Source organism: Salvia splendens, chromosome 12 (genome assembly GCF_004379255.2).
Source record: "Salvia splendens isolate huo1 chromosome 12, SspV2, whole genome shotgun sequence".
In the NCBI taxonomy this organism is placed as follows: domain Eukaryota; kingdom Viridiplantae; phylum Streptophyta; class Magnoliopsida; order Lamiales; family Lamiaceae; genus Salvia; species Salvia splendens.
In genome coordinates, this window is record NC_056043.1 from 17,860,673 (window position 1) to 17,877,347 (window position 16,675).

At 34.1% G+C, this 16,675-nt stretch overlaps 1 long non-coding RNA gene across 1 annotated transcript; it reads right to left on the reverse strand.

Moving 5' to 3' along the window:
* Positions 1 to 450: 450 nt before the first annotated feature.
* Positions 451 to 2,723, reverse strand: LOC121757359. Its single transcript, XR_006041249.1, has 3 exons — positions 2,503 to 2,723; positions 1,191 to 1,252; positions 451 to 730 (listed from the first exon to the last, which is right to left on the reverse strand). It is a non-coding gene; the product is annotated as an uncharacterized LOC121757359 (long non-coding RNA).
* Positions 2,724 to 16,675: the final 13,952 nt, after the last annotated feature.

Consider the following 16,675-nt stretch of genomic DNA (forward strand, 5'->3'; position numbering starts at 1 on the left):
CACAGATTAAGATATTTTTAAAATATTGATTTTAGATTGAAAAATCTATTAAATGAAATTAGGAACAATATAATATAAAAATTAAGACAAAAAAAATTATTTCTCTCTGTTCATTATTAGGAGTTTTGGTTTACCATTTTAGTATGTCCGTAACAATATTATTATATGGGTCTAAAATTGTAAATTTGTTATAAACATATACAATAACACACTTGATCAAAGTAGTAAACTTTATTAGTGTATAAACATTACTTATTCTTAACAAATCTATTTTATAAAATATTATTATTTAGTTTACTGATTTTAAATTATAGCATGTGTCATTTTATTTTATTTCTCTGAAATAGTAATATTTATGTCACGCCCGTATTTTCTAAGGATAGAAAACAAGGTTGATCGTGACTGGGGGAGGATTAAAGAAGCGGGGAAGAAAGGGGAAAAACATACACATTTGACCAAAATCTTAATAACTGAATTAACCTTGAAAACGTCATAATATTTTCCTAACAATAATACCAACTCTAAGGAAATAAACAGTGGACAGTAAACAATTTTCAAACGAGTTAGAGTCTGCACGAATAAACAATTCTAAAGAAAAGGACTCTTAGCGGAATCGTTCAAGACACGGAAAATGCCGAGTATGAAGACACGACAAATCCAACAATTATTAATCATGACAAAACAATCCATGAACTCTGCTCAACATCCTCCACGTCCATCGCCGCTCAATCTGCACATTAAGAAAAACAATATGTAGGGCTGAGTACTTGATGCACTCAGTGGACACATGCCAAAACATAGTTTGTCAAGCCATAAACAAGTGATCTTGGGGGTTTTAATTAAAAGAAACCCAAGTACACCAAAAACATAAATTTCACAAGTTCGGTCGGCCGACCATTTTCCATCCACATTCATAATCACCATATCTGAACATACATGACAAGGAACGTGGCCACGAACCAAGTCACTAGACCGGCCAACTCCAAAGAGATAGCACACGATCTACGGGGTGTACACTAGTCCGAGCAGGGTTTGCGGCCCTACTGGGACCCGAATTCGATTTAACATACATGGCATAGCCACTTCAGATAGGTTCATTCAAAAACAAAACATGGCAAGACAAACACTTTCCACCTCCTTTCACATAAAGAGTATTTAGGACATAGTCCTTATTTAAAAAGAAAGCCCACCTCAAACGCTTACTCCTCAATCACTTTCTGTTCCCACCGCAAACAACGTGCACAAGCTCACCCTTTTCGAAATAACATGATATGCAAAAAATCAGACTTTGCGAAATAATAATAATAAAAATGCATGCATCCTAAGTGTGTGCTCAATTTATCCTTGTTCACATATAGTGAAACTTCATATATTAACCCTCAGTCCAACAACGGATCTGGAATTAGCAAACAAATTAAATACAGCGGTCCCAACCAATACTCATTTCTTTCAATTTTTACTAATCTGTAATAGGCCAAAAGATTCAATTCCAATACCATAACTCAATTAATATATAAACTAGTTCAGCCTCCAGTTAAACAAACAATGAAGAAAAAGTCAGTAGCTAAAAAAATGCTCCCAGTCACCATACATGTACTCCCTTCACATGTATATGCACTAGCATAACCCCTAACTCCTCACTGATTTTGAAAACACAAGAGTAAATCTAAAATAGATTTTTAAAAAAAACAAAAAAAAAGAAGACACGTACTGCCCTTCCATCTCATGATGAATAATATCTACTAAAAGAATTTTAACATAATGTTCTCATCCAAACATATACGTACCTACACTATAAAAAGGGAAAGAGAGAAATAGTACTATTTAAACTATACTCCACATGTATCCCTTTTCTCAATTAAATTCTAATTAGCCCATAGCCCATTGCATATCATGGCCCAACAAAAGCATTAATAAAATACCTAACACTTAAACTAAAGAAAAAAAAGAAGCAGTAGCTAAAATATTTCCTGCCACCACACGTTTAATTATCCAAACTTAATTGGTCAAAAAGAATAAGAATCTGTAACTTTAATATACTCCCTGCTTTAAACCCGTTAAAGAATACAAAAAAAGAAAAGAAAAGAAAAGGGTTGTAACTTAATTTACTGCCAACCATCACGGCATCTCTCTCTACCTCAAATCCATCTCTGTTCTTCCTCCATCTCTCTCTACTGCCATTCTTCCACAGTTCACCAATACATCGAGCTCATTGTCAAAATTTCTTCACAGAAGCACCAATTTCGTACCTCTCTCCCCCCTTTTCCCCAAATTTTAAACCTTTTATTTCAATTTTTTCTAATACATTTGATTCAAATATTTTTGGGCAGGCAAGTAAATTTTAAGAATTTAGATTGAAGGGGAAAGTAAGAGGGCAATTTTCACTAGTACTAAAGATTGAAACTTTATCAAGAAGAATCATTCCACTGTTTCAAAAATTCCATCTGGTGGACTATCGTGAGTGTATGGAACTATAATATGGAATTGAAAAAAAAGGGATACCTTTGGGAAGAAGAAAGTTTGCACCACAGAAGGTAATCACAGCTCTCCCAGTTTCTCTTTTACACTGTGATGTTTGAGATTTTTGGTTATGGAATCAACAAGTGTTGGAGATTTTCGTATTCAATGGAAGGAGAAGAAATTATCTTGACGGAAGAGGAGAAAACTGTAGTAGGTTTTTCTCACAGATTTTACTTAGATGTGAAAGACGTGAATGTGGGATATTAGACTAATGGATATTGATTTATTTGGTTGTTGGAGAGATTTTAGGAGTGGAGGTCATCAATCAATCAATTATTCACATCCTCTTACCATAGTGCGACGAAAGTGTGGCCACACTATTCGCCCACGAGACCGGCCGACTTGCAAGGACGGCTCCCGATCCCACTAGTGTACACAGCCTGATAGGGTTTGCGGCCCTACTCAGACCCGAATTCGTTTATCATAGCCCTATAGCCTAATGGAGCGAACTCACAAACTAGGCATCAAGCATAATCTCAACATAGCTCTATAGCCTAACGGAGCAAGCTCAAAAGAACTAGGCGTCAAGCACAATCTCAACATAGCCCTATAGCCTAACGGAGCAAGCTCAAACGAACTAGGCATCAGGCAACAATCTCAACATCAAAACAATCATGGCATGACATAACACTTTAAACCACCCTTATAGCTCCACAATCATATTTTTGAAACATAAAAGAGTTTAGTAAAAGAAAGCCCACCTCGCTTGCTTAGACAACACAATACACAACTCAAAAGCAACCCCTCGTTCCTTATGCTCACGTACGCACAACAACCCTTGTCAACACCACAACACAATCAGCCTTCCATCAATACAATTTAACATGCATGCCTTATCGTTCCTTTCATCGTTCTCTTAAATTACCCATCCCAAACATTCATCAAATAAGGAAAATATGCCATAATATTTCTCAACGTGTCACACATAATCACGTCATAGGATACATTCCTTAATCATACATGCATCATATAATTCACCCAAACTTGGCAACAAGTGATATTTCAACATAACAACAAATCTGGCAGAACTGCGCGGTTGGTTTGTAAAAATCACCAAAAGTCCATACGACCTTATATGAAACTAAGATTTGGTCACAACAAAGAAAACACATTCAAGTTCATACAGTTAAAATTCCACACCAAAAGCACGTCATTTGGTCAGTCAAAACAATAATGTAACTCTCTGGTCGGAACACAAAAATTCTGGCAGCACTGTGCAGTTCTATTGAAAAATTTACCAAATATTCATCTGATGTCCAATGAGGCTAAAATTTTCACACAACACAGAAGACACTTCAAATTTCATGCAGTTCAAAATTCACATCAAAAAGAGGCCATTTGGTTGGTCAAATTGAACACGAAACTTTCTGGGCGAGAATACAAGTTTCTGGCAGAATTGTGCAGTCGACTTCAAAAATTTATTAAAACCTCATCTTTCGTCAAGAGGGGCTGAAATTTACACACAACACAGAAAAAACTTTGAAGTCTACTCAGTTAAAAATTTGAACCAAAATAAGATCGTTTGGTCAGTCAAATACACGTCGGAATCCACTATCCGAACACCACAGTTTTCAGGTTTCACAATTTCGAAATTAGGGTTTCTTCCTCATTCATCCAAACACAAATTTTCATGCTCCCCACACACAAACATGCTTCAAAAGGTTTTCACAATCATGTTCTCATATAATCACACATCATTCACCAATGAATCATTCAAACTTCACACATATTCATTCAAAATCGCATATTCACAAATCTCCTCATACAAAACACAAATTCCCACCGATTAATTATGCGATCTATGATTCCTACACTCACTATAAGCATGAGGGAATCAAGAACAAGGATTCAATGGAAATGATGAGAAAGAGAATTCAAATATACCTTTCTTGTTCAAAAACAATCGGTAGGAAAGATAATTGATGCGATTCTTCGATGAATCTTGAATTTCCAACTCCAAATTGATGCAAGAACAAATGATTGGTGAAGAATTGGTGGAGAAGGAGAGGAAGAGAGGAAAAAAACGTGTGGGAGAGAGAGAGGGAAGCGTGAGAATGAGGAAAATAGGGTTAGGGTTTTTTTTTGTTCTATTTATTCAAGGATTACTCCCCCACTTAAATAAAACTAATTAAAATTGGTGGAATAAAAAGAATAGGGAATAGGCGTGTACTTTTGAAGGAAATTGAGGTTGTGGGATTTTATTGACTAATTAAATAGAGATATGGTTCAAATCAAATTTATTTGGAGAGAAAGAATCCCACAAAATAGAAACAAAATAATTCAAGAATCTCCAAGTAGAAAAGAAGGGTGGGGGCAAAAATTATAAGTATTTCCACAAGGAAATAATTTAAATCCCAATTTAAATAGGCTAAGGAAAGATTTGGCAAGGTATGGTAGGATTTAATTTGGATAAATATCCCAAAATAATTAATTAAATCCAAGAAAGAAAGTATTATTTTCAATAAATAGGAGGGCTGAAAATTTCAAATAAAATGGCTAGAATGATTATGCATGATCCCACTTAATTTAATTCACACATTGGAAGCTTAATCATATTAACTCACATAACCCACAACAACTAATTTCACATAATTAACTCAATTACATAGAAATTAAATTTCATAAAAGCATTTCCCATTCAAGATCCACATCAATAAAATAAAATAAGTCACAAATTTTCGGGATGTTACAGCAGACCATCTTTGATGGTAAAATAGGCATATTTCCATTCACACAGCAAGTTCCAGCCATAAGGAAGTCAAAGAATAGGCCAAGAGCCTATCCCATCAGTTAACAAAGAAGCCATGAGAGAATGTCTCCTTAATCAGGTATGTACATTTATTTATTTCACATTACTATCGTACATTAGTAATGTCATCACTTAGTCATCAAAGCATTCAATCACAAATCATGCACAGATTATTCCAACAATCAAGGCTAAGTGGCCAGCCAATGCAAGCAAGGAGATATACATCCAACAAGATAATGCCAAACCCCACCTGAAATCCTCTGACTTACAATTTGAGGCTATTGCAAGTACAAATGGTTTTAAATTCCATCTAATTAGCCAACCAGTCAACTCCCCAGATACTAATGTGCTGGACCTTGGCTTTTTTAGGGCCATACAGTCACTACAAGATGACAAACTAGCCACCAATATAGATGAATTGTTGGCAAATGTTTGGAGTTCTTTTGAGGAACTCACACCACAAACTCTGAACAAGGTTTTCCTAACATTGGAAAGCTGTTTAAGCAAGATCCTAGAAGTCCATGGGGGCAACAACTACAAAATACCCCACTTGAACAAAGATAAGTTGAGTAGGACAGTGGGGCTTCCTACCTCACTTGAGGTTGAAGAGAATCTGGTAAGGGAAAGCTTGGAGTATCTACTACTCCCTGAGAATGATGTGGGTGGCTCATATCACATAGGGCATCTAAGCAATGTGTTAGGGTTGTAGATAGGGCACTTGGGTCATGGGGTTTATAGTATAAGCATCAAAATAGGTTGGTGTTTAGGATGTAAATTTGTTTTTTGGTTTGTAGCCTTTATTTTGGGTTAGGGTATATAGGCTGCATTATAGTGTATACGCATAATAGCAACCAAACCATCAAAGGGGTGGCTCTAAGCATAATAATCTAACCAAGGCAGTGTATACACATAATAGCATGCATCTCTCAGAAAAATTTCATCACAGAGGACCAATCACACAAAATTAGAGCCTCCAAACCATCAAAGGGGTGGCTCTAAGCATAATAATCCAACCAAGGCATTGTATACACATAATAGCATGCATCTCTCAGAAAAATTTCATCACAGAGGACCAATCACACAAAATCAGAGCCTCCAAACCGTTATACAAAAAATCAAAACCTCCAACATAGTCAAGGCAGCAATATTCCTCAATCAATTCCATAGAAACAACCTCCAAACCCTATACAGGGGGGTGGCTTACCTCAGAAAAAATACTCATAGATTAGAGGAAATCTTTCATGCTAGGCAACAAGATCAACAACATTGCTTTCTCATTCTCGGTGTACTCCACCTTTGATGAAGACGGTGGTTGAGCTTCAGAGTCCGCAAAGGAGTGGGGCGGTGGTTGGGTTTCAGATCCGTCGAAGACCCCAGCTGGTGGAAGAAATTCAGATTCTTGGATGACCTCAGATGGTGGAGGTGTTTCAGACCCATCAACGCCACCAAACGGTCGTCGATTTCCTGATCGGTGGTACCAATCGACCGCTCATTTGCTTTCCCACCGGTCAAGGACCTCCGGTGGTGTTTCAGGGACGATTAGGGTTTCTGGTGGTGCCTCGAAAGATGGCAACGATTCAAACTCCAGCGTTGCAACCCATTCATCGGCCATGAGAAGGCAACGGTGATGGAGTAACGGCGGGTTTAGAGAGGCGATTAATCGGAGGAGACGATTAGGTTTCGTTCCAGATCGAAGAAACACAGTCGGGAAGGTAGAGAGAGAGATGAAAGTCAAATGAGGGTAGGGTTAGGTGGGTTGGGGGGGTTGGGGTTAATTAAATGGTTGGTTTTTATTTTGGTTTATTTTAATGTAGATAATGGCATTTTTATGTAATTTTGATGAAGAATGGGGTAAAATTGTATGACCGAATATGGAAAATTCTAAATGTGACTCTTAAACAGGGACGAACTTTTATGGCAAAAAGTGACTCTTAATCTGGGACGGAGGGAGTATAGTTCCTTTCATCTCTCTCCCTAGTTCCTCCTCTCTCTTCCACATTTTTGCCAAAATGTATGTGCAGATTCTCTCCTCTCTCTTCCACATTTTTTTGAGTTTTAATTATTAATAAACTTTTTTCTCCTCCATCACTATCTTCAATGGGTTAAAAAGCAAGTACTACACATAATATTATAAAATAAATTTAAACTTGTAACTTAAAATACTTACAAATGATAATTATGATATTGCTATTGTTATGTATTTTTTTTTCATACACTATGAAAATTAAATTAAGTTTATAAATTAAAATACATTATAAAATTCAATTCAACTTATAAATTAATAATATGCAAAATTCTAAATTCTAATTATGTTATAGTCATATATATAATGTTTGTATGTTTTCTTCACTTATAAAGTCTAATTACGATAGGAGATTTTTTCAATATTTTCTTTATTTTGTTTAATTTATAACTTTAATTATATTTTATATAGTAATATAATAAAAAAATAACTGCATATAATTTTGCGTTTCATTAAATGATATAAATGCGATACCGAATGAAAGATCTAATAAAAATTTTTAGAAAAATTGACTTTTTATTATAAAGACTTTGAAAACTTTTATTATCTTGGTATATATGCAAATTCATTGAATAAAAATTTCTGGACTTTAATAAAGTTAAATACAGTAAATAGTTTTAAAATATAAGTAAATTTAATTTAAAAATTATTCTCTTCATTTTTTTAAATCGATTGTTTGATTCATTTTTTATCATCTATATTGAATTTTATTAATGTTATAAATGCAATACCAAATGAAAGTTCTAATTAAAATTAAAAAAAATTTGGACTTTTTATTATAGTTTACTTTGAAACCTTTATTATATATCTTGGTATAAAAGCATAATTCATTAAATAAATATTTGTGGACCTTAATAGCAAGTTAAATATATATAAAAAATCATAAATATAGGTAAGTTTAATTTTAAATTATTCTATTTATTTTTTAAAAATCGATTATTTGATTCATTTGTTTATCAACTACATTGAATTTCATTAATGTTATAAGTGCAATATACCAAATGAAAGTTCAAATTAAATTCAAAGTTCTTTGGACCTTTTATTATAGTTTACTTTGTGAAACCTTTTATTATCTTGGTATATATGCATAATTCATCGAATAAATATTTGTGAATTTTAATAAAGTTAAATATAATAAAAATTCATAAACTATAAGTAAATTTTATTTTAGAATTATTCTCTTTAATCTTTTTAAATTGATTGTTTGATTCATTTCTTTATCATCTATACTGAATTTCATTAATGTTATAAATGCAATACCAAATGAAATTTCTAATAAAATTCAAAGATTTTTTGGACTTTTTATAGTAGTTTACTTTGAAACCTTTTATTATGTTGATATATATGCATAATTTGTCAAATTAATTATTGTGGACTTTATTAAAGTTAAATATCAAATAAAAAGTAAAAAATAGTAAATTTAATTTAAAAAATATTCTTTTATTTTTTAAAAATTGATTGTTTGATTCATTTCTTTATCTTCTACATTAATTTCATTATGGTGTATAAATGTCAGCGCTACTAATAACAATTATTGCATGCAATATCTATTTTCAATTATGTATCCTTCTGGGGCAAAATTATATACCTATAAATCTAATATATTTTATAGAGTAATAAAATAAATAACATATTAATATTCAATTAGCAGTAGTGTCTATTGGTCGTGACAACTAGAATTTAACTACAATATAGATAACATTGAAAGTAAAAAATATATAATAAGAATAAGATATTTAAACATATAACTCATAATGTTTATCAAATCTGATCTGATACAAATATATTATTAGGTAGCATGTACCGTAAATAAAATATAAACATGTAGTATATTAGGTTGAACATACATATTATTCCGCTAATATTATATATAAATATTTAAATAATAATAATTTCAACTATTTTTTATTATAATTATGCTAAAATAAATAAAATACCAATAAAATTAATTTGATTAAAAATAAAGTTCCAAAAAAATATACTCCTATATAAATAAATTAATGAGTAAATGTTAAGGTCTTATAAATATTTTAAATGTTTATTTTGGTACACATAGAATAAAGTGCAATATAGAATACAAAAATACTAGGATAAATAAACACACATAAAATAAAAAAAAATATCTAGGGAATAAATATAATAAAATAATAACCCATTTAATTTTAATTAATTATGTTAACTGCAAGATATGAATTAATTGATATTTATGTCAATTGTTATGCAAAATTTTATATCGTCTAAACGAAATATATGAAAATCTTATTTCTTATTCTCATCATATTTATATACTCCATTTTTTAAGTAATTAAATATTATTAAAATTAATAATTGAAAAATCAAAGTGAATAAATTAAATATGATTCAAAGCTAATTCTTTAAATTTTAGTGAGTTATGGCTTGTCATATGACATTTTTTATCGATTTAAATCAATTGTTTGTTGTGAGCCAAAAATACAGCTGCACCCCTAAAAATAACAGTCTTCAAACCGATTCATATGATTAGTCATGTGATGTTTTCTACATATTTCAGAGGAGAGGTGCATGTTTGAAACAACTAGGCACTACTTGATTTTATTTATTTTTTTCAAAATTTTTGTGTGTTTATGCAGTGTGTATCCTTATTTTTTGTAAGGAAAAGATTTAATTTAGATATTTGACAGTAATTTGAGAGCACTATGTAAATCTTCTTCTTGCATGCAAAGTGTTCGACGAATCGTTTCTGTCGTTTTGATTTGAAGATTTAGATCAAATAAGAATTTTCTATTCATTAAAAACTTAATAGTTTTAAAATGAAAGATTTGAGTACTTTGTGAGAGTATATTCCAAGCCGACCCTTTTCTTGCAATTTCACACTGCTCGGTGTATCTTTTTATAATTGAGTGAACTGCACCAAATACCCCTAACTTTTCCACTTGTTATACCAGTGACCCCTAACAAAAAAAAAATAGCACCAGAGGGGCCTAACAAAAAAATACAATCACAAATGAAGTTTTTTCGGACGATAACACCCTCAGGCCCTTAAAGAGCATTCTTGTCAAATTACCCAAATCTGCCGATGCCGCCCTGCATTGAACCTGCAACATCCGTGTTTGACTGACAACTACAACTGATAGGACTTAAACCACCACCACCACCACCACCACCACCACCACCACTACCACTACCACTACCACTACCACTACCACTACCACTACCACTACCACTACTACTACTACTACTACTACTACTACTACTACTACTACTACTACTACTACTATTATTATCAATATTGGAAGAAACGACTCAAGAATTTTGGTAGAATATTTTTAGCACAACAATGGTCATGAATCTTGAGAAATGGAAGGCGACCCGCCACTGTTGCCATGAAATTATACGTTTTCAAAACAGACGACTTTGGTGGTTTAGCAATTCTTTAATGAATAGCAAACTAAGAAATAAAGCCTATTTTCCACTTTTGCCCTTTGATTTGACTCATTTACAGAACCTCACTCTACGCCCCTTATTCCTTTCTCTCTTATCCAAAATCCTCCATCAAACACAAATATAAAATCTGGAGCTCCATACCCATCTTCAATATCCCTCAATTTTCTTCTTTCATTGTGTGAGCTTCGGGTATTAAAATAACTTTTTTTCATCAATTTTTCTCTTCTATAGCGTGAGAATTAATGAGTGTTCGTCCTCTACCCAAATTGCTACTCCCCCTCACTCTAGAGTTCCGTTGACGGTCCTCTTCAGATAAACATTTTCCTCTGAATAACCAGTTAATTTGTAGCTCAATTTGTTCGTTGCTATTGTCCATTACCATCACCCATGACATTAGTGGACTGCGACATATTCACCTTCACACCAAGGTCAGACTTGTAAACCAGTACAAGAAACAAAAGAACGCATAATGGATGCATCCAAAAACAGGGGAAACAATACGGGGGGTAATTCGATGCTCCGACGAAAACAAATTATCAGTTTATGATCGATCAGCTGTAGCCTACGTCTGTAGGGGAGGAATGGTGTGCATTTAAAACAATTTTGGGTTTGCCATGTCTTACATGATTCGGGGGTAGCGGTGGAATTTGTAATATATGGTATGACTTAATTATCATACAAGTTGCAGATGGGTTCAACACCAAATGCATGCAGACACATACATGTTGGTGGGTCCCTCAGATTCAAATCATTTAAGATTTATTTCATGCAAAACCAAATATCCATAACCGAACACGCCCTTTTATATCCCTATTTTCCATTGTTCAAACCAAACACCTGAAAATCAAACCCACGATAGGAATTGTGTAAGAATAAAATATATATTCCATTACTTAATCATGGAATTAGAGATAATGCAGCCCTATCTTATCAAATACTACCAAGGCAACCAAACGAGGTTTTAATGAGATGAAAGTTGATAAAAACTTATTATATTAATTATTTGATTGTTAAAAAAATAAAAAGATTTTACAAAGTGAATAAGCATGACTAATTATTAATATCTTGAAAATAAAATAAATAGGAGTGTAGGCGTTAAATAATTTTTATTTGAATAAATAAAATAAAATGTTAAGAAAGTAAGAATTTTTAAAAATAATTTGTATGAATTGAGTGCTTAATAGAAAACAAAAATCTGTTAATTTTATTTTTGAAAATCAAATTCAAATTAAATTCATATACTACAAACTTAAATCCCTACCCCCAAATATGCGTTTCCACTTCCATCCATTTCAAACATTTTGAAAACTGTGCAACGGTCTCCAACCCTACTGTACCACTCCCATCCATCTCTCCGGCGAAACTCGCTGATTCTCTCTCACTCTCTTCTCACAATTCCCAAATTAGGATGCATCTCTCTTTCGCCCAAAAATCAAATTCTCATCTCCAGCATCTCACCGCCTCCAACTTCTCTCTCTCTCTCTCGCCCAATTTCTTACTCCCGGCGTCGTCACCGCGTGGAGTCCAGTCACTACCGGCACTCCGTCTCCCTCTCTTTTCTGCCCATAACCCGTAGCAAGAATGTCTGGGTAAGAAACTCTAAAATTTTGTTCATCTGTTGAATTTCCTTTGTATATGAAGGTGTTTCCATGACTAAAACGAATGCAAAGATATTTTTCTTCGATTTGTTGTATTAATTATTTGATTCTCAGAGAAAAACTGTAAAGTTGGAATTTTGTATATCAGTTGATTTTCCTTGGTATTTCATGGTGATATGATTGCTAAAGACATTTGTTAGATTGTGACTTATTTTAAAAGAAAAGAAACGAGGATAGATGTTAATGAGGACTTGCTGAATGCTTATTCATTGAACCCCTACTGAATTAGATTGGTTCATTTGCAGAGAAGCTGTTATTGTGAAGACACCAGGTGAGCCTATGAATCATGACTGCTCTGCAACTTGTAATCAGGCAACATTAGGGCAGAAAGTGTACAAAGAAACATGGATGGGGTAGAATAAGTGCAAAATGGGGAGAATAGAAGAAAAAATTAGAAAAAGAAGGAAAAAAAGAGGAAAGGTCTGTGAAAAAAAAAATAAAAGTAAAGAAAAATTGGTGGAAAAAAATAGCAAGAATAAGATCTTGGAGGAAGTGACAGGGAGCTCCGTGATGGAGTAATGGGAGGGAAAGACGGCGATTTGGTGAGAAGAGAAGAAAAAAAGAGGAAGGATCTGTGGAAAAAAATAAAAGAAAAATTGATGGAAAAAAATAGCAAGAATAAGATGTTGGAGGAAGTGACGGGGAGCTTCGTGATGGAGTAATGGGAGGGTAAGACGACGATTGGGTGAGGCTTCAACTTGAAGCACTCTGGAAGAGAAATCAAGACCAGAAAATGAGAATGCAAACTTGACTAGGGAAAACGAGGACCGGCATCAACTAGTGGGGTACCCTCGCTTAACATATCCAAAACGCATGAAAAGAAGGCTGCAAAATCTTCTTTCATGGTATATTGTCTCGTGAAGCTGCTTCTATCCTAGTTTTTTCTGGATGCAATGATTCTTTCAGTACATCATATGATAGAATGTGATGCACTATTTACGCCTATATATTGAATATTGATTATTGGTATTGGTTTTGTGATTACTGCAGGCTCCAGGGCAAGTCCCAAGTAGTGCAGGATGAACTTTCCAGGCTTGGTGAAAAGTTTATTCATAGTTCTGAGGGTACAAGAGCTTTAGCTCGGAAACTTTACCGTGAACTTGACGATAAATTCCTCCAGCATGGTCTGAACTCAGGGAATGGCAGAAGAAGACATGCGATTTAAGCTATACAGTTCTAGAAGGTTAGTTTCTTTTCAAGCATCCATCCACTGGATTTTGATGCTTTCGGATATTGTAATTCTTAGCCACGGAGAATTCACATGGGGTGATTACGGAATACTCACTAGATCCTGCCCTATTAAGCTAATTCTTCAATATCTATACGAACATTCATTTCCTTGTTTAAAAGATTTGTGCATCTTATGCTTTTATTTTTGTGATCATGATGTGCCTCGTTTAATTTGGAATTATAGTGCTCAAAGCATGGAAAGAATAGAAGAGCTTCTCGGAGGACCAGAATGCCAAGCGAAGGATAGAGCGTATCCAGAAACAGTCCTCTATTTTTTCCAAGCTTACTAGACAACTCTGTATTCATGATAATCTGGCAGCCGCTGCATCCACCTATTCTAATGAAGGTGACCTGTTTTACTATTATAAAAGTGTCTATTCTTACAAGTTTATATAGTTATCTATATACACATGGTTTATTTATTTTTGTATATGAGAATTCTTTTATAAGCGTGTAACGTTTTCCTCTCTACATCAATAGAAAGTCCAACCACTGCTGGCCAATATTCCGGGGAGGATGGAGATCTGCGTTTGATGCTGCTGCCAACGGTCCAAGCCCAATCGTTTGCCGACCTGTTCCTCCATCATCTGGCTCTGTTTATATATTCCAAGGTAGATGCAAATTTTGACAAATCGATTCTTGCAATTCTTGTCGGATGTTTCATTAGTTTCTCGAGCTCACATCGAGCTCTAATTCTCCATGGTTTGCTCTTTTGAGGATCGATCAATATAGACATTTTTGTGTGTAGATGTCCGGTTTATGTTGTGCTTCTGTTAGTTGTCTTCGCAACTGCTGAAGTTCTTGTGTGTTGGTTGAACTCCCATGGAAAACATATTATCGTGATGGCTATACATATTGAATTTCTAAATTTATTGGAAATAATCGTACAATTTTTCTGACTTGATCCTTATCGTTTTCTTCGTAAAGATGTTCATGACATCCTTATATTAATATATTGCTATTTTTCTATTTTGAATTGAGGATGCCATAACGAATGACATTTTTGTGTTATCTTATGATGATAGTGAAATACGAAATATAAAGGAGAAACTGCATTCACTCTCCATATTTTGAGTTTTTCGTACTACTAAGTATTGATAATTTGGCATTTTTTCTTATAAGAATAAAAATAATTGGCAGGGGATTGAGCACCTCCTATCAACAATGTTAGGTAATGAGCTAGTTACTTATCGTAGGCTGAATTTGTTTGCATCATGGACATTAGATTCCTATGTTTTAAGTAATGATGTCTTTCCTCATTATGTTGATTTGACCATTACACATGAGTTCATCTAGAAGGATCGTTTTCACTATACAATTGATAACTTGCGGAAGCTTGTTTTTTAGAAAAGCAAAAGGAAGAAGGGTGCCATGTCTCTTGATTGATTCTTTAAGCAAACTTATAGCTGATACGTGCAAGTCTTCGGAGGGGAGAAGTTGACACATTAAAAATTCAGCAACTCTCTGCTCTCTCTGAGAAACTGAACCAATGATTAAAAGGAGAAACTGCATTCACTCTCCATATTTTGAGTTTTTCGTACTACTAAGGAATTTGATAAATTTGGCATTTTTTCTTATAAGAATAACAAATAATTGGCAGGGGATTGAGCACACTCTCCTATCAACAATCATTATGTTGATTTGACCATTACACATGAGTTCATCTAGAAGGATCGTTTTCACTATACAATTGATAACTTGCGGAAGCTTGTTTTAGAAAGCAAAAGGAAGAAGGGGTGCACATGTCTCTTGACTTGATTCTATTTAAGCAAAGCCTTATAGCTGATACGTGCAAGTCTTCGGAGGAGGAGAGTTGACACATTAAAAATTCAGCAACTCTATGCCTCTCTCTGAGAAACTGAACCAATGATTAATAATTTTTGCTTTGCAGGATTCTGAGAATGCCCACATACACCACTCAGAGCTGTTTACATACAGAGGAAAATGGCCAAAGGGGATGCTCAGAAGCTCTAGTTTCACTGTTCCAATATTTGAGCCACATCCTCCGTAGTACTTCATCAAAGTAATTCAGATTCATGGATGCATTCAGAGTGGTTCTGTACTATGTCCTTCCATGCTCCCTGAGGTGATTTTGAGATTCACTGATATTTATGTTTTGAACACTATGAAGGGTTTTGCTCATAAAGTTTTCTTATGTTCCTTCAGGCTGATACAACTCATATGGAACTCCTTGACTTGGAACCACTTCCGTGACTGCACTTGCAAATGGAACTTATGAAGAATTGTACAGATTCACGCATTTTAACCCCATACAGACGGAGGTTTGGATGAAACTTGCCAGTCCGCCTTGTTTCAATGCAATTTTCTCAATAGCATGAACTCATGTGTTTTATTTATTCTGACAAGAGTTATTATAATCATGACAGGCTTTTGATGTACTGTATCACACGGACCAGAATGGGGAGAAAAGAAGAAAAAAAAAGAAAAAAGAAGAAAAAAAAGAAAAAAGAAGAAAAAAAGAAGAAAAGAAGAAAAAAAGAAAAAGAAAAATGAAGAAAAGATGAGACACATCTGAGGAAAAAAAAAGAAAAGAAAAGAAAAAAAATGGTGGAATAGATCTAGAAAAGGAAAAAACAGAGCAGAATCAAAGGAAGATTTCCAAGAAAATGTGAAAAAAAATAGCCGGAGTAAGTTATTGGAGGAAGAAACGGGGAGCTTCATGATGGAGTAATGGGAGGAAAACACGACGGTTTAGTGAGGCTTCAACTTGAAGCATTTCTGGAAGAGAAATCAAGACCTGAAAATGAGAATTCAAACTTGAATAGGGAAAACAAGTACGTGCATCAACTAGTGGAGTACCCTCGCTCAACAGATCCAAAATAGCATGGAAATTAGGCTGCCAAATCTTCTTTCAGGGTATGTTGTCTCGTGAAGTTGCTTCTGTTCTAGTTTTGTCTGGACGCATTGATTCTTTTTGTACGTCATATGCTAGAGTATGATCCACTATTCACCCCTATATTTAATATTGATTATTGATATTGATCGTGTGACAACTGTAGAATCCAGGGCAGGATGAACTTTCCAGGCTTGGTGAACAGATGGTTCATAGTT